The following is a 15,606-nucleotide window of genomic DNA, read 5'->3' on the forward strand; positions in this document are numbered from 1 at the left end:
AAGCCCTTCAGCTTGGGTGCCCCTCTCTGGCCATTTTCACTTTGTCTGCTCAGAGCAAATCTGTTTCAGAATTGTCCTTTCAGGGCTGCCTTGCCTAACTCCCCAGGCACCACTCCACAGTTTTCCTTAGCACTTGGCAAAGTGGGTACCCGTGAGTCTTGCCCATTAGTCAGGATACTAGAAATCTTCCCGTGCCTCAGTTTCTTCAAAGATAAGAAAGAGAATGATAATAGGACCTACTCCAGTGTTTCAGTAAGTTTCTGGAAGAACTAAATTAATACCCCAAGAGCACCTTGAACTGCCTTTTGGCTCACATGCTCACACACTGATAGCTGGTGTCATGCACTAGAATTGTTATATCTAAAACCAGGGGCAGGGGCTCTGTGACCAGCTTATGGGTGGAGTGTCTTGGGTTCCCCAAAGCAGGGAATCCCAGTGTCCTCAGGCATCCATCCTTGAGGTTCCTCTGTGTCTCTTAATCACTTTGGGCTGCTATAACAAAGCACCATTGGCTGGGTGCCTTATAAACAACAGAAGTTTATTTCTTACAGTTCTGGAGGCTGGAAGTCCAAGATCAGGATGCCAGTGTGGTCTGGTTCTGGGTGACTGCACTGTCCCTGGTTACAGAAGGCTGTATTTCTGTGCTCTCACATGATGGCAAAGGGTAGCTCTGGCCTCTTATAATAAACAGGCACTAATCCATTCACAAGGTCTCCAGCCTCATGACCTAATCATTTACCAAAGCCCCACCTCCTAAATATCACACTAAGCCTAGCCTTATCCCTAGGCCCTGAAACATGCACAACATACAGTAATCAAGCCACAACACAGTTTCACCTAATGAGTGTAACAACAGGTCAGCACTCACAGAACACTCTCGCCTGACCTCTCTTCTTACACAGCTCTGAAACTGCAGGGAAACTTGTTTTTGTGAACCTGAGAAAGGGGGCCCGATTCCAAAAGCAGTGTTTCCCCCGTGAAAGCTGGATAGTTGCAACCTCACTCCTTCCAGAAAAACACACAGGTTCATTTTTCTCTTCTTTCAACAACAACTTTTTCAAGTATTTGAGTTTTCTGAAACAGCCTACGTGCCATTTCTTGCCGGGAAGTCTTCCAGTAGTACTGCTGCTGCTGCTGCTGAGTCGCTTCAGTCGTGTCCGACTCTGTGCGACCCCATAGACGGCAGCCCACCAGGCTCCCCCGTCCCTGGGGTTCTCCAGGCAAGAACACTGGAGTGGGTTGCCGTTTCCTTCTCCAATGCATGAAAGTGAAAAGTGGAAGTGAAGTCGCTCAGTCGTGTCCGACTCTAGCGACCCCATGGACTGTAGCCCACCAGGCTCCTCCGTCCAATAGTACAGTTTCGCCTAATAAAGGTAACGACAGGTATGGCAGTCAACACTCACGGAACACTCTCCCCCAACTTCTTTTCTCATGGAATTGAACAGTGTGTCTTAAGAGCATCTTTACACAGCTCTGAAACTGCAAGGAAACCTGTTTTGAGATGAGGAAGCAGAGCTGAAAGTCTGGCAAGTAGAAGACTCGGGACAGAGTACCCAAGAGGAGTGAACTGCACTGAGAGAGACCCCTGGAGATCTGCAGGGGGTCCCCCAGGTTTCCAGCAGCATACCGACCAGTGCTTGTGCAGAAGGAAACTATCAAAGGCTGGGGAAAGGAGCACTCAAAGGGCTGCAGCAGGTAGCGCCTGGTACTCACATATACTGGAGCTAGTGTTGGTTTTCAGCAGCCAGACTAGAAAAGCTCGATAATTCAGTACTGGGCAGAATTCCCTAGAAGTTTGTGCTTTGGGTGTGCAAACTAGCCTGGGACTGAGGATTGCTCCAGATCTGCCTACTAACAAATCATAAAAACAAGACCCCAAAGTATCAAACTGTTTCCGGGTAATTTAACCGAATCCCAGAACCAAATTCCAGAAAATTTATAAGAACACAAAAACTATCCAGCACCCAAAAAAGATCAAATCACAATGTCTGGCATCTATTCAAAGACTTCTAGGCAAACAGTCAGGGAAACTCAACCCATAATGAAGAGAATTATCAAATAATCAAAACTAACCCAGAACTTCCACATGTGTTAGAATCAGCAGAGAACGACACTAAAGCAGTTGTTATAGCTGTATTCCACATGTTCAAAACGTTAGTAGAATCATAAAAGACATTTTCTAAAAAAACCTAATAGAATTTTTAGAGATTAAAACTATACTTTCTGAGATGAAAAACATACTGTATGGGATTAATGCCACATTAGACATTGTGTAAGAAAATATTATTGCATTTGAAGGTATAGCAGTAGAGCTTATCCAAAAAAATTAAAAAGTGAGGAAAAAAAAAATAAGGGACTTCCCTGGTGGTCCAGTGGTTGGGAGTCTGCCTTCTAGAGCAGGAGATGTGGGTTTTATCTCTGGTGGGGAAACTGAGCCACCACTGCCCCACAAGTGGGGCAGCTAAGCTTCTGCACAGCAACTACTGAGCCCAGGCCGCAGCTCATGAGCCTGTGTGCCACAAGGAAGACCCTGAACAGCCAAAAAAAAATCTTTAATTAAAAAAAATGAACATCATTGAACTGTGGGACAATATCAAGTGATCCAATATATGGATTGGGGTTCCAAAGGAGAAGAACAAGAAAGAGAAGGGACAGAAAAAAAAAAAATCTGAAGAAGTAATGGCTGAAAAATTTCCAAACTCGATCAAACCCATAAATAACAAATCCAACAGGTTCAGTGATCACAAGCACAAGAAACATAAGAAAAAACAATAAAACCCCCCAAACAAACAAGTAATACTAAAGCACATCATGATCAAATTGCTCAGAACCTGTTGATAAAGAGAAAAAAAAAATCAGCCAGAGGGGAGAAAAGACACATTATATGCAGAGGAATAAAGATGACATCAAATTTCTCATTGGAAATTGTGTAAATGAGAAGACGTCTCATTGGAGTGGCATCTTTAAAGTACCAAAATAAAAGCAAAATAACTGCCACCCCCAGAATTCTATACCCAGCAAAAATATCTTTCAAAAAATGAAGGTGGAAATAAAGACATTTTCAAATATATGAAGGCCCACCAAGAAGGCAGAGGAACAGTACCTGATTGCCTTCTTTGGCTTTTCTAGATATGTTTACCACTTGGGTAAGCTTCTCTGATTCATTTGCTGGGTACCCATGAAGACTGTCAATTTTGAGGGAAGCCCAGAGAAAAAGTGGATTCAGAACAATGCAGGTCCAGGCTTTGGTGCAAACTGCCCTGCCACATAAGCAGTTAAGCCCCAAGACCCAACAGACCCTGGGTTTGTTTGCTTGTCTGTGGGGAGAGTGCTGTGCTGGGTCTTTGCTGCTGCACGCAGGGCTTTTCTTGCTGTGGAGCACAGGCTCTAAGGTGTGGGGGTTTCAGTCATTGTGGCACGTGGGCTCAGCCGTTGTGCTGCACAGACTTAGTTGCCCCACAGCATGTGGACTCCTCCAGGACCAGGGATCGAACCTGGGTCCCCTGCGTCGGCAGGTCGATTCTTAACCACTGGACCACCAGGGAAGCCGCAGACCATGTCTTCTTCTGCCAACAACTCTTCTCCATTTCAAGGTCTGTTCCTGGCTTGCTGTTGGGTCTAGATGGAGACTTAATGCCTAACCATGGATAACCAAGAAACTATGACTCAAGATGTCCATCATAAAATAGATATTGTCTTACCTACTAAATCTTAAATGTAGATATGTACATAGCATTCCATTGTAAAATGAAACTGATCCCAAACAGACTTGGAAGGAACAAGTAAACTTCATGAATAGGTGACTTAGACTCCATGGTATCTGTTTTACCAACTCTTAAAAACCCCACAGCTATGCTCCCATGGGAAGTGTTGTGATCAGTCAATGGAGGATGAAAACATGCATGTCCGATTTAAAGATTGGTCTGCCTGGTGTGGTGACTGCCACAAAAGATGGATGGCTGTGGCTTTACAGACACACTCAGGAGAAGCCCTGAAAGACTATGGTGAAGAGCAATTCTTCCAGAAGGCAAATATGTTGATTCTAAAGACTAGATATCTCTTCAAGAAAATTAGAGATACCAAGCAAATATTTCATGAAAAGATGGGCTCAATAAAGGATGGAAATGGTATGGACCTAACAGAAGCAGAAGACATTAAGAAAAGGTGGCAAGAATACACAGAAGAACTATACAAAAAAGATCTTCACAACCCAGATAATCAGGATAGTATGATCATTCACCTAGAGCCAGACATCCTGGAATGTGAAGTCAAGTGGGCCTTAGGAAGCATCACTACAAACAAAGCTAGTGGAGGTGATGGAATTCCAGTTGAGCTATTTCAAATCCTAAAAGACGATGCTGTGAAAGTGCTGCATTCAATATGTCAGCAAATTTGGAAAACTCAGCAGTGGCCACAGGACTGGAAAAGGTCAGTTTTCATTCCAATCCCAAAGAAAGGCAATGCCAAAGAATGTTCAAACTACCGCACAATTGCACTCATCTCACACACTAGTAAAGTAATGCTCAAAATTCTCCAAACCAGGATTCAACAGTACGTGAACCATGAACTTCCAGAGGTTCAAGCTGGTTTTAGAAAAGGCAGAGGAACCAGAAATCAAATTGCCAACATCTGTTGGATCATTGAAAAAGCAAGAGTTCCAGAAAAACATATATTTCTGCTTTATTGACTATGCCAAAGCCTTTGACTGTGTGGATCACAACAAACTGTGGAAAATTCTGAAAGAGATGGGAATACCAGACCACCTGACCTGCCTCTTGAGAAATCTGTATGCAGGTCAGGAAGCAACGGTTAGAACCGGACATGGAACAACAGACTGGTTCCAAATTGAGAAAGGAGCACATCAAGGCTGTATATTGTCACCCTGCTTATTTAAATTATATGCAGAGTACATCATGAGAAACGCTGGGCTGGAAGAAGCACAAGCTGGAATCAAGATTGCCGGGAGAAATATCAATAACCTCAGATATGCAGATAACACCCCCCTTATGGCAGAAAGCAAAGAGGAACTGAAGAGCCTCTTGATGAAAGTGAAAGAGGAGAGTGAAAAAGTTGGCTTAAAACTCAACATTCAGGAAACTAACATCATGGCATCCGGTCCCATCAGTTCATGGAAAATAGATGGGGAAACCCTGGAAACAGTGACAGAGTTTATTTTGCGTGGCTCCAAAATCACTGCAGATGGTGACTGCAGCCACAAAATTAAAAGATGCTTACTCCTTGTGAGAAAAGTTATGACCAACCTGGACAGCATGTTAAAAAGCAGAGACATTACTTTGCCAACAAATGTCTGTCTAGTCAAGGCTATGGTTTATCCAGTAGTCACATATGGATGTGAGAGTTGGACTATAAAGAAAGCTGAGTGCCAAAGAATGGATGCTTTTGAACTGTGATGTTGGAGAAGACTCTTGAGAGTCCCTTGGACAGCAAGGAGATCCAACCAGTCCATCCTAAAGGAAATCAGTCCTGAATATTCATTGGAAGGACTGCTGCTGAAGCTGAAACTCCAATACTTTGGCCACCTGATGCAAAGAACTGACTCATTGGAAAAGATCCCGATGCTGGGAGAGATTGAGAGCAGGAGGAGAAGGGGATGACAGAGGATGAGATGGTTGGATGGCATCACCGACTCAATGGACATGAGTTTGAGTAAGCTCCAGGAGTTGGTGATGGACAGGGAGGCCTGGCGTGCTGCAGTCCATGGGGCTGCAAAGAGTCGGACACGACTGAGCGACTGAACTGAACTGATGTGGACTCATGGGCAGTGGTTAACAGGTTGGCCAGCTGATTAGAGACTTGGAAAGAATAAACTTTTCCTTGGAGATCTGGGGGAAAGGCACACAGATGGAACTGTCAGAAAGGGCACAAAGCGAGAATGAATACACACCAAAGGACATCTGCCAGGGAGGAACTCCTCAAGTGTCGAGTGAACAAGGCGATCTGTTTCTGAGGACGTCAGCCTCTCCCCTCCCCTGCCCCAGTGCTTGCTCATCAGGTACATGTACAAGTGACCAAGAGGGCAGAAATGGAGTCTATGCAGGGACTCGGCCGTATGAACTGCCCTCACCCTGGCTGACTTGGCTTCCATTATGGCTGCGTGCCCACTTTGTCACCAGCGGGGACCCACACTGAGTTCCTAATGTGGTACCATTTCCCAGAGGGACAAGCCTGGTGCCTGGTGGTCAGCTTGATGACATAGGACTCCTTTCATCATGGAAAGGGCAGCAAATTGCCCTTGGGAATTTCAGGTGAGGCCTTTCCAGTCACATTTCTTCTACCGGCAGCACCATTTGCGGACTGGGAGAATGCTTTATTTATCCATCACCATGGCAACCCAGGCAACATTGCCTCGGGCTGAAGGACTCACTTTCTGATGAAGAGAGTGAGGCAGAGAGCTCCTGCCCAAGAAATTCCCTGGACTTACCCCATGCCCCATCCTCCAGAAGCAGCTGGCTTGGGAGAACGGTGGGACGGTCTGCAGAGGCTACTTACCATGCTGGGTGAGAGACAACATCCTGCAAGATCTAAGTGCTGCTCTCCAGGGTGTGGGGTACGCCTTGACCCACCAGGCATTGCAGGGCGCCCTTCCCCCACAGCCCAAACGCCTGGCTCCAGGAATCCAGCAGTGGAGGTGGGAGTCGTCCCTCCCACAATTACACCAAAGAACACACTGGAGGAATTTTTGCTTTCCTTCCTGTGACCTTGGACTAGTGTCCAAGAAAGGAATGTCTCCATCAGGAAATGCATCCATGCTTCGGATGAATTAAAGCTGAGGCTGTCTCCTCCCCCAGCCGGGTACTTCTGGTTCCTCATGCCACTGAACCAGCAGGCAGAGAAGGGCATATTGATTCCAGTCATCAGAGGGGATCTGATCTGAGCTACATGTTGGGGCCAGGTGGACTACATGTGGCACCCTGGGATTTCACTGTGGCGCTCAATGCTTTTTACTGGGCAAAAGGAAGGGCGCTCCTTAAAGATAGGCTCGGAAAGCACTCAGGTCCCGAGGGAACAAAAGTTTGGGTCATCCCACCAAGGCTAAAAAATAAGCGCTGCTGGCCTTCCCTGTTGGGTCAGTGGATAAGGATCCACCCGCCAATGCATGGGATTCGGGTTCGATCCCTGGTCCGGGAAAATTCCACATGCCACAGAGCAACTAAGCCCATGCCCCAAAACTACTGAGCCGGTGAGCTGCAGCTACTGAAGCCCGTACACTTAGAGCCCGTGCTCCACAGCTAGAGAAGCCACCGCGATGAGAAGCCCACGCACCGCAACTGGAGAGTAGCCCCACTCACTGCAACTAGAGAAAAGCCCTCGAAGCAACGAAACCCAATACAGCCAATAAATAAATAAAGCTGCAAAAAAAAAAAAGTGCCACTGAAGGCCTGACCCAGGGCTCAGCGGCTGCAGAGCATGTCAGAAGCAGGCTCTGTCCCAGCAAGCACCCCCCGGGGAGGGGTGGGGGGTGGCTGTGTTCTTCCCAGCTGTCCGGTTCCACCCCCTGAGACCTTATTGGGGGGGGGGTGCCTCCAGCTTCAGGCCGGCCCCCTTCCTGGTTGTTATCACCCAAGGTGATCAGAGGCTGGTGCAGCCCGTGTGTCCTGAGTGTTGAGGACACGTGTCCCCCAGGGAACAGGGGTGGATGCTGAAGGCTGTGGGCTGGGTGCCCCTCCAGGGCCACTCTCCGCCCTTCTCTGCCTGTTCTGTGTTCCAGACGGGCCATACCCGTGGGAGGGGGAGCTCAGGAGAGGAAGACTGGGATCTTGTCCCCACCATCCCCCGTCCCATGGCTGCAGCCACAGCCTGCCCCGGGCCCCTCTTTGACACACCTGCCCCCAGGTTCCAGCCACCCCTCCCTCCACGGCCCCTCCCCACCTACCTGTCACCGCCTTCGGAGCCGCCGTCCCTCCCCGAGTGTCTGGGATCCTGCTCAGACCCCAGTAAATAAACCCACTTTTATGCTTTCCTGGATTCGCCCGCTTCCGTGGGCCTCTGCTGGGACTCTGATCAGTGCAGTCCTACGTACAGTAACACTCATGACCCGGTTACTTACAATTAAAAGAATGAAAACTAAAGTGTCCTTCAGTAGATAAATAGGTACATAATGGTACCTCCAAAGTATGAAATTCCATGGAGCCACCAAAAAAATGAAACAGGGACTTCCCTGGCAGTCCAGTGGTTGAGACTCCATGCTCCCAATGCCGGGGGCGAGGGTTCGATCCCTGTTGAGATGCCACACGCTGAAGATATGGCAAGAGCCAAGACTGTCACCAGAGCGTCCTCTCTGGTCCAGGGACAGATTACAGAGCAGCGCACAGAGGAGTCGAAAGAGAGCATCTCAGAGAGTGAGGGCTTGGGAGGACGTGCTCACGGTGATGAGACGGGGGTAGGGGGGTTGCCTTGCAGATGGGGGCGACTCCTGCCACCAGGACACTGTCACTGAGATGCGAATGGAAAGGAAGCAGAAGCAGCCCCGTGAGGCTTCCCCGGCTCAGAGCAGGAACCGAAGGCGGCCCAGGTGGCCCAGCAGAGAGGCAGGCAGGCCTGCATGTGCATGGCGGGTCTCGGCTGGTAGGCCCAGCGACTCCCGCTTCCCTGCCAGCCGCCACCTGGGTCCCTTGGCCACGGCGACCCCGCCAGGGGTTCCTGAGGTTTCCTGCTGCCTGGCTCACTAGGCCACAGCTCTTCCTGAAGGGTGTTTCTCTTCCTCTTCCTCAGCCTCCCAGCTGACGACGTGGAGGACTTCGAAGGTCAGGGGCATGAACAAGTCCTCTGCCAAGGGTGGACCCGAAAAAAGTGCCCCCTGGATGTGTGTGCAGGAAGCAATGGGGTGGGGAGTGGGGGCGCGGGGTGGGGCGGGGCAGTGACCCAGGCCTGGTTTGTGAGCCCCGCCCCACTGGTCCCCTCAGGCACAGCCTTGCAGGAAACGCCTGGAATGTTCTCTGCATCTAAAAGCACCCGTCCCCCCCAGCCATCCTCCGAAGCTGCCCACGCGGGATGCTCCACGGGCTGGGTGAGGGCACGAGACCCGGGCCAACTCTGGGAGCCCAGCTCCCTGTCTGAAAGGGGGCTGGAGACCCTGACTCGCAGTCACGGGTGCAGCCTGCTGCCACACTGGGCACCTGATGGCAGCTCGCCCGGTCACACGACCAGGCCAGAGCTAACGACAGTGATGCTGGTGGAAGACGAGACGGAGGTGGCCCCCTCTCCCCCTGCTCCCACCACTGGGGCCAGGAGTCCCCCACCCGCCACTGGCTGCCACGCATATCTTCCCGAAGGTGGGCTCTGACCACAGCTCTCTCTTGCTTCCGTGGCTCCCCACTCCCTCAAGGATAAGGGTGCCCTCTTGAGCCTTTAATCTAGGAGCTTCCCTGGTGGCTCAGTCGGTAAAGACTCCGCCTGCAATGCAAGAGACCTGGGCTCCATCCCTGGGTCAGGAAGATCCCCCTGGAGAATGAAATGGCAACCCACTCAGTATTCTTGCCTGGGAAATCCCATGGACAAAGGAGCCTGGTGGGCTAGAGTCCATGGGGTCGCACAGAGTCGGACACGTCTGAGCAACTCAACCACCCCCTCCCAGGGCCTACAGCACTGCCCTGCCAGAGGCTGGTGTGGAGGGCCGACCAGGAAGTGAGGGAGAAGGCGTGGGGCGGGGTGGGGTGAGGGTGGAGGGGCTTCGGGGGGGACTTCAAGGTGTCACAGCAAAGACTACAAGCACTCTACGCGCCCGATGCACAGCTCTTTACAGACTAACCTGCTAAGAACCCAATGAAGCAGGGGCAGGAGTCACCCCATTTTCCAGAGGTGCAAACTGAGGCTGGGTGAGGTGAAGTAACTGCTGGGACATGGCAGGGCCTGCTTCAGAGCCCAGACACCCTGGCCCACTGCTGTGCTGCCTTCCCTGCCTCCTTCTAGCCCAGGCTGGGGGTGAGGAACGCTAGCCCCAGTGCCATCTGCGTGCCAGCACTTTCCACAGGGCCTCGCACTTATCTGCACACAGCATGTCCTCTTCCCCACTGCAGACAAGGAGATCTTGGCTCAGAGTGGGTGAGAGGCCTGTGTGGGGGCACACGGAGTGGATGGAGGGGCCAGGGCTCCGTCTAACCCCTGGGAACTTGCTACCAATGCATCCCAGACCTGAGGACCCAGAACCACCAGGCCAGGGGCCGCCATGCCATTCTGTTCCATGATCAAGCCTGGGGACTGCCAGGACCTGTTTTCCTCCCAGGGCCTCTGCCCTGGGCCCTGGTGGGCACTCACCTCCCGCCTACCCCCCTCAGTCCCCCAGAGCTGAGTGAGAAGGAGAGGGGGAAGCCCCGGTGACCTCTGGGGGGACATCTAGTTTGGACACGGCCCAGCCAGTCCCCACTTCACTTGATTGAGTCCGAGGGATGATCACACCTGACAGCCAATCCCTCTTCCCTGCTGCACGTCCCCACCTCCCAAAGTTGTGAGGAGTAAGGGAGGTAATGGGTGGAGTGGGCACAAAGGACTCCTCCTAAACCACCTCTCCATCACCATTGTTGGTGTTGCTCAGTCACTCAGTCGTGTTCGACTCTTTGTGACCCCGTGGACCGCAGCACGCCAGGCTTCCCTGTCCATCACCATCTCCCGGAGCTTGCTCAAATTCATGTCCATCGAGTCGGAGATGCCATCCAACCATCCCATCCTGTGTCGTCCCCTTCTCCTCCTGCCCTCAATCTTTCCTAGCATCAGGGTCTTTTCTAATAAGTCAGCTCTTGCATCAGGTGGCCAAAGTATTGGAGCTTCAGCTTCAGCATCAGTCCTTCCAATGAATACTCAGAACTGATTTCCTTTAGGATTGACTTGTTTTAGCTTCTTGCAGTTCCAGGGACTCTCAAAAGTCTTCTCCAACACCACAGTTCAAAAACATCAATTCTTCAGCATTCAGCCTTCTTTACAGTCCATCTCTCACATCCATGCAGCTTCCTCAGTTGGTAAAGAATCCACCTGCAATGCAGGAGACCCCGGTTCAATTCCTGGGTTGGGAAGATCCGCTGGAGAAGGGATAGGCTACCCACTCCAGTATTCTTGGGCTTCCCTTGTTTCTCAGCTGGTAAAGAATCTGCCTGCAATATGGGAGATCTGGGTTCAATCCCTGGGTTTGGAAGATACCCTGGAGAAGGGAAAGGCTACCAGTTCAGTATTATGGCCTGGAGAATTCCATGGACTGTATCATCCATGGGATCGTAAAAAGTCGGACACTTCTGAGGGACTTTCACACTTTCACATCCATACATGACTACTGCAAAAACCATAGCTTTGACTAGACAGACCTTTGTCAGTAAAGTAATGTCTCTGCTTTTTAGTACGCTGTCTAGGTTTGTCATAGCTTTTCTTCCAAGGAGCAAGTGTCTTTTAATTTCATGGCTGCAATCACCATCTGCAGAGATTTTGGAGCTCAAGAAAATAAAGTATATCGCTGTTTCCATTGTTTACCCATCTATTTGCCATGAAGTGATGGGACCAGGTGCCATGATCTTTGTTTTCTGAATGTTGAGTTTTAAGCCAACTTTTTCACTCTCCTCTTTCACCTTCATCAAGAGGCTCCTTAGCTCCTCGCTGCTTTCTGCCATTAGGGTGGTGTCGGCCGTATTACCTTTAAAATCGCTATTTTTACGGTGGAACTAACACCCGCACCCCCCACCTTCCGCGGCTGCTAGCAGAGCTCAGGGATAATCTCCCTACAGCAGCCTTCAGGACCCAGAGCCGGGCCCCCTGCTGACTCCCCTGAGTCTGGGGGTCTCAGCTCAGGGGACTTGCTGCCTGGTCACCCCTCCCAGCAGTTCTTCCGGCCTTCCCCCACCCTCCCGCCCAACTTGGGAAGGGCCAGGAGCGCAGGGTCCTGGGGCGCGGGATTAGGGGGCCTCTGCTCCCACTGGCGAGGTGCGCCCGGAGCAGCGGATGTCACCCTGGTTCTCGGTGAAGGAACGCAGGAGGAAACGGTGGCCCCGAGGCTGAAGGACCAGCGGGAGGTGGGCGTGGCGTTGGGAGCGGGGAGACTGGTGTCCGGGCCTGGGCTTGCAGCTCCGCCAGGCCTCCGGGCCTTGAACCCTGCTCCGCCCTACCGGCAGGCAGGGCTGGGTCCCAGAAAGGAGTCCGGCCCACGCCTGCTCTCCACCGGCGCCCACCTCGGTTTTGCTCGGGACTTGCTCCAGCAGTCAGTGCTTTGCCCCCAGGCGAGTAGCGGGGGCAGTCACTCCGGGGCTTTTTTTTTTTTTTTTTTTTAAATTTTAAATTTTCTGTCCGCGCACCTTGTGGGCTCTTAGCCCCCTATCAGGGATTGAATTCACATCCCCTGCAGCGGAAGCGGAGAGTCTTAACCACTGGCCTGCCAGGGACATCTCACTGTAGTCGCTTTTAGAGTCCAGCTCTGGAGAACCAGTAAACAGAGGAGAGGGAGCCGGGAGTGGGCAGTTTCCACAAGGTCAAGGACTTTACGTCCATCCTGTTAGCCGCAGTGACTGGTCACCCCTGGGGCAGGGATGGTGGGGGGAAGCGGGGGGACTCCAGGGTTCCCCTTGGAAGGCAGGAGGGGCTGGGAAGACTCAAGTCCCAGCTTGGGTTCTGTGCTGGGAGCCCTGGGGCAAGCCATTTCCCGCTCTGGTCTCTGGTCGCGGTGTCTGAGCCCCTCGATTCCAGGCTGCTGTGATATCTGGAGGACCCACCGGACTGGCTGGCCCCGACCAGCCTGTGGCCCGACAGTGTTAAATGGATGTGTGGGGAGAGGTGTGCCGCCTTGCCCTCTCGAGCCCCACACCCCAGGACAGCAGCCTAGCCCAGGGGTTTGCAGCAAGTCTCACGTGCCCACTCAAAGCAGAGCCCCGCCTCGCAGCTCTGTGACCCCGGGCAGGTTCCTCAGCCTCTCTGTGCCTGGTCTTTTCATGTGTAGGATGAGGTCATAAGATACCATCTCACAGGGTTTCCGAGATTACATGAGCTTGGCAAAGCACCAAACCGTGCCTTGTACACAGGAAGAGCCAAGCAGGCTCAGCTAGAATATCGCTGGACTTGCAGAACATTTCAATGCTGTACAAACATGTACATGCATAAAAGGGCACAGATTTTAAACTTTCTGTTTATTACACAAAGGGGCTCAGGACCGCAGGAGAGGCATGTTCGATCCCTGAGTCAGGAAGATCCCCTGGAGGAGGAATGGCAACCCACTCTTGCCTGAAGAATCCCATGAACAGAGGAGCCAGGCGGGCTACAATCCGTGGAGTCACAGAGTCAGACTGAGCTTAGGAACTAAGCACACACCAGGCTCAGGACAGTCACTGCTCATAGACCAGGGCGGCCGGGCTTCCCAGGCGGCACTAGCGGAACCCGCCTGGCGATGCAGGAGATACAAGAGACGCAGGTTGGACCCTTGGGTCGGGAAGATCCCCTGGAGGAGGGCATGGCAACCCATGCCAGTCCTCCTCCCTGGAAAAATCCCAAAGGAACCTGGTGGGCTACACAGAGTCGGACACACCTGAGCCAGGTGGAACACGCTCACCTGAAGAGCAATCTGCCCCCCGGACCTGTGAAGCAGAAACTGCGGCTGAGCTGGGGTGGCCACGTGGGGCAAGACCTGGAGCCTCCGGGGTGCAGGCCTGCTGCGTGCTGCCCTCTGTTCCTGGCCGTGGGCGAGCCCTTGGGAGGCTCTAGAGACTAAAACCCAGGACCAGGAGCCCTGCCCAACCCCATCCTCGCCCTGCGGACAGCGTGAAGAATTGTGGTGAGGCAGAAAGAGGGGCAGGCGCTAACACCGTCCCTTCTGCAGGCGGAGCACCGTGGCCGGGATGACCGGGTGGCCCCTGCGGCGGTGGCCTCGGTCAGCACCGCGGTGGCCCGGGCTCTGGACCCCCCGCAGCGTCCCTTCGCCCCCTGGCCCGCGCGGTGCCTTCCCCTTCTTGCGTGGCCTCTCTCGCTCCCATACCCGCTCCACCCCCTCCACGCCCCCCACCTCCCCGTCGCAGGTCACCTGTCCTCCGGGCGCGGCGGGTGGAGCCATACCCCAATCGCCCCCTCTCCTCCTGAGCGGAGCTCCCTGCGCGGGTCGGGGGTGGGGGGCGGGGGCGAGCAAGCACCCCAGGGCTCTGAAATAGGGAGCCAGCCCTTCCTCGGCCAGAGGGCGGGGTGTCAGGGCGCCGGGCCCTGGATCCCGTGCGGCTCCGCCTTGGGTTCCCAGGCGACCCGCGCTCCCCGAGCCTCTGTCTTTCCGGACGGGCCAGGGCTGCGGCGCTAAGAGAGGAAGGAAGGTCAGCCCGACCCCCGCTCTGGCTCCCGCAACCGGAATCCCCGCCCCGCCCCGTGGAGGGAAACGGGGGCCGGGACCCGCAGACAGACAGGGAGACAGACTCCGGGCCGCCCACGTCCAAGCCGAGAGCGCGTGTCCGGCGGCGCTGGGCGCTTTCTCCGCCGCCCGCCCCCACCGTCGGAGGCGGGCCAGGCCCCCAAGCCCACAAGCTGCCTGTCCCGAGTCTGGGCTCGCGGGTGCGAGCAGCCGGGGCCGCGCAGGGAGCCGGCTAGGAGCCCGCGCTCGAGAGAAGGCCCGCGGCCCCGAGGACCGCCCCGCCCGCACCCCAGAGCCTCGGGGCCGTCGGCCTGCTCGGCGGACGCGTGACTCAGGACCCCAAGATGCCCGGACCCCGCTCAGGCTCGGGGCAGCCGCAGTGCAGGTCAAGGAGGGCAGCTCGGGTCTGGGGGCAGGCCCGGGTCCCCCCCACCCATCCCCACTGCAGCTTCACTGGGAGGACAGGTTCCCCCAGCCCCCACTTGTCCTGGTGCGGCTCTCAGCCTGGGTGGACACGTCACAGGCCTCGAGGGGTGCTGTGATGGGACTGATGGCCACGTCGGCAGCTCCTGGGGACCTTGAGCCGCAGGGAAGGGCGCCGGTGCCTCCAGGGGCTGCCTCTATTGGTGTGATTCCCTTATTACTGCATTTAAAAGGCTGAAATCGGATTGTTTACGTTAAAGAGAAACGTCCAGAAACATTGTGCGGTCAGCCAGTCTAATTTAGGGGCTGGGGATTCAGTGTTGGAGCTAGACAGTTGGAAATCCCTCCTCAGGGCCCTTCCCTCCAGCTCCGGCCAGGAGCTGTCTCTTGCCTCTTTGTCAACCCATCCCCAGGGCCGGTCCACTCCTCCCTTGGGGTCATTACTTAGGACCCTCCGCCCAGCAGCCCACCAAGGGCAGAGGCGCTGCGTCCCAGCCCTGCCTCTCACAGAGGATCCGCACCTGAGGACAAAGTATAGGAACGAGGTGAGAGTGAAGTGTTCATCACTCCGTGGTATCTGACTCTTTGATCCCAGGGACTGTAGCCCGCCAGGCTTTTCCAGGCAAGAATACTGGAGTGGGTAGCCACTGCCCTACCCCCAGGGGATCTTCCCAACCCTGGTATCGAACTTGGGTCTCCTGCATTGCAGGCAGATTCTTCAGTCTGAACCACCAGGGAAGCCCTGGACCATGGTGCTCACTTGAAATTAACACCGGAATTTCCCTTTGCTCTTGTTTTGTGGTCTGGGGTGTTTTACACCAGAATTGACACAAGAGGGCGCCAAGAGCAAACCTCCCTGCCCCAGAGCC

The sequence above is a fragment of the Bos indicus genome, chromosome 21 (genome assembly GCF_029378745.1).
Source record: "Bos indicus isolate NIAB-ARS_2022 breed Sahiwal x Tharparkar chromosome 21, NIAB-ARS_B.indTharparkar_mat_pri_1.0, whole genome shotgun sequence".
NCBI classification, from domain to species: Eukaryota; Metazoa; Chordata; class Mammalia; order Artiodactyla; family Bovidae; genus Bos; species Bos indicus.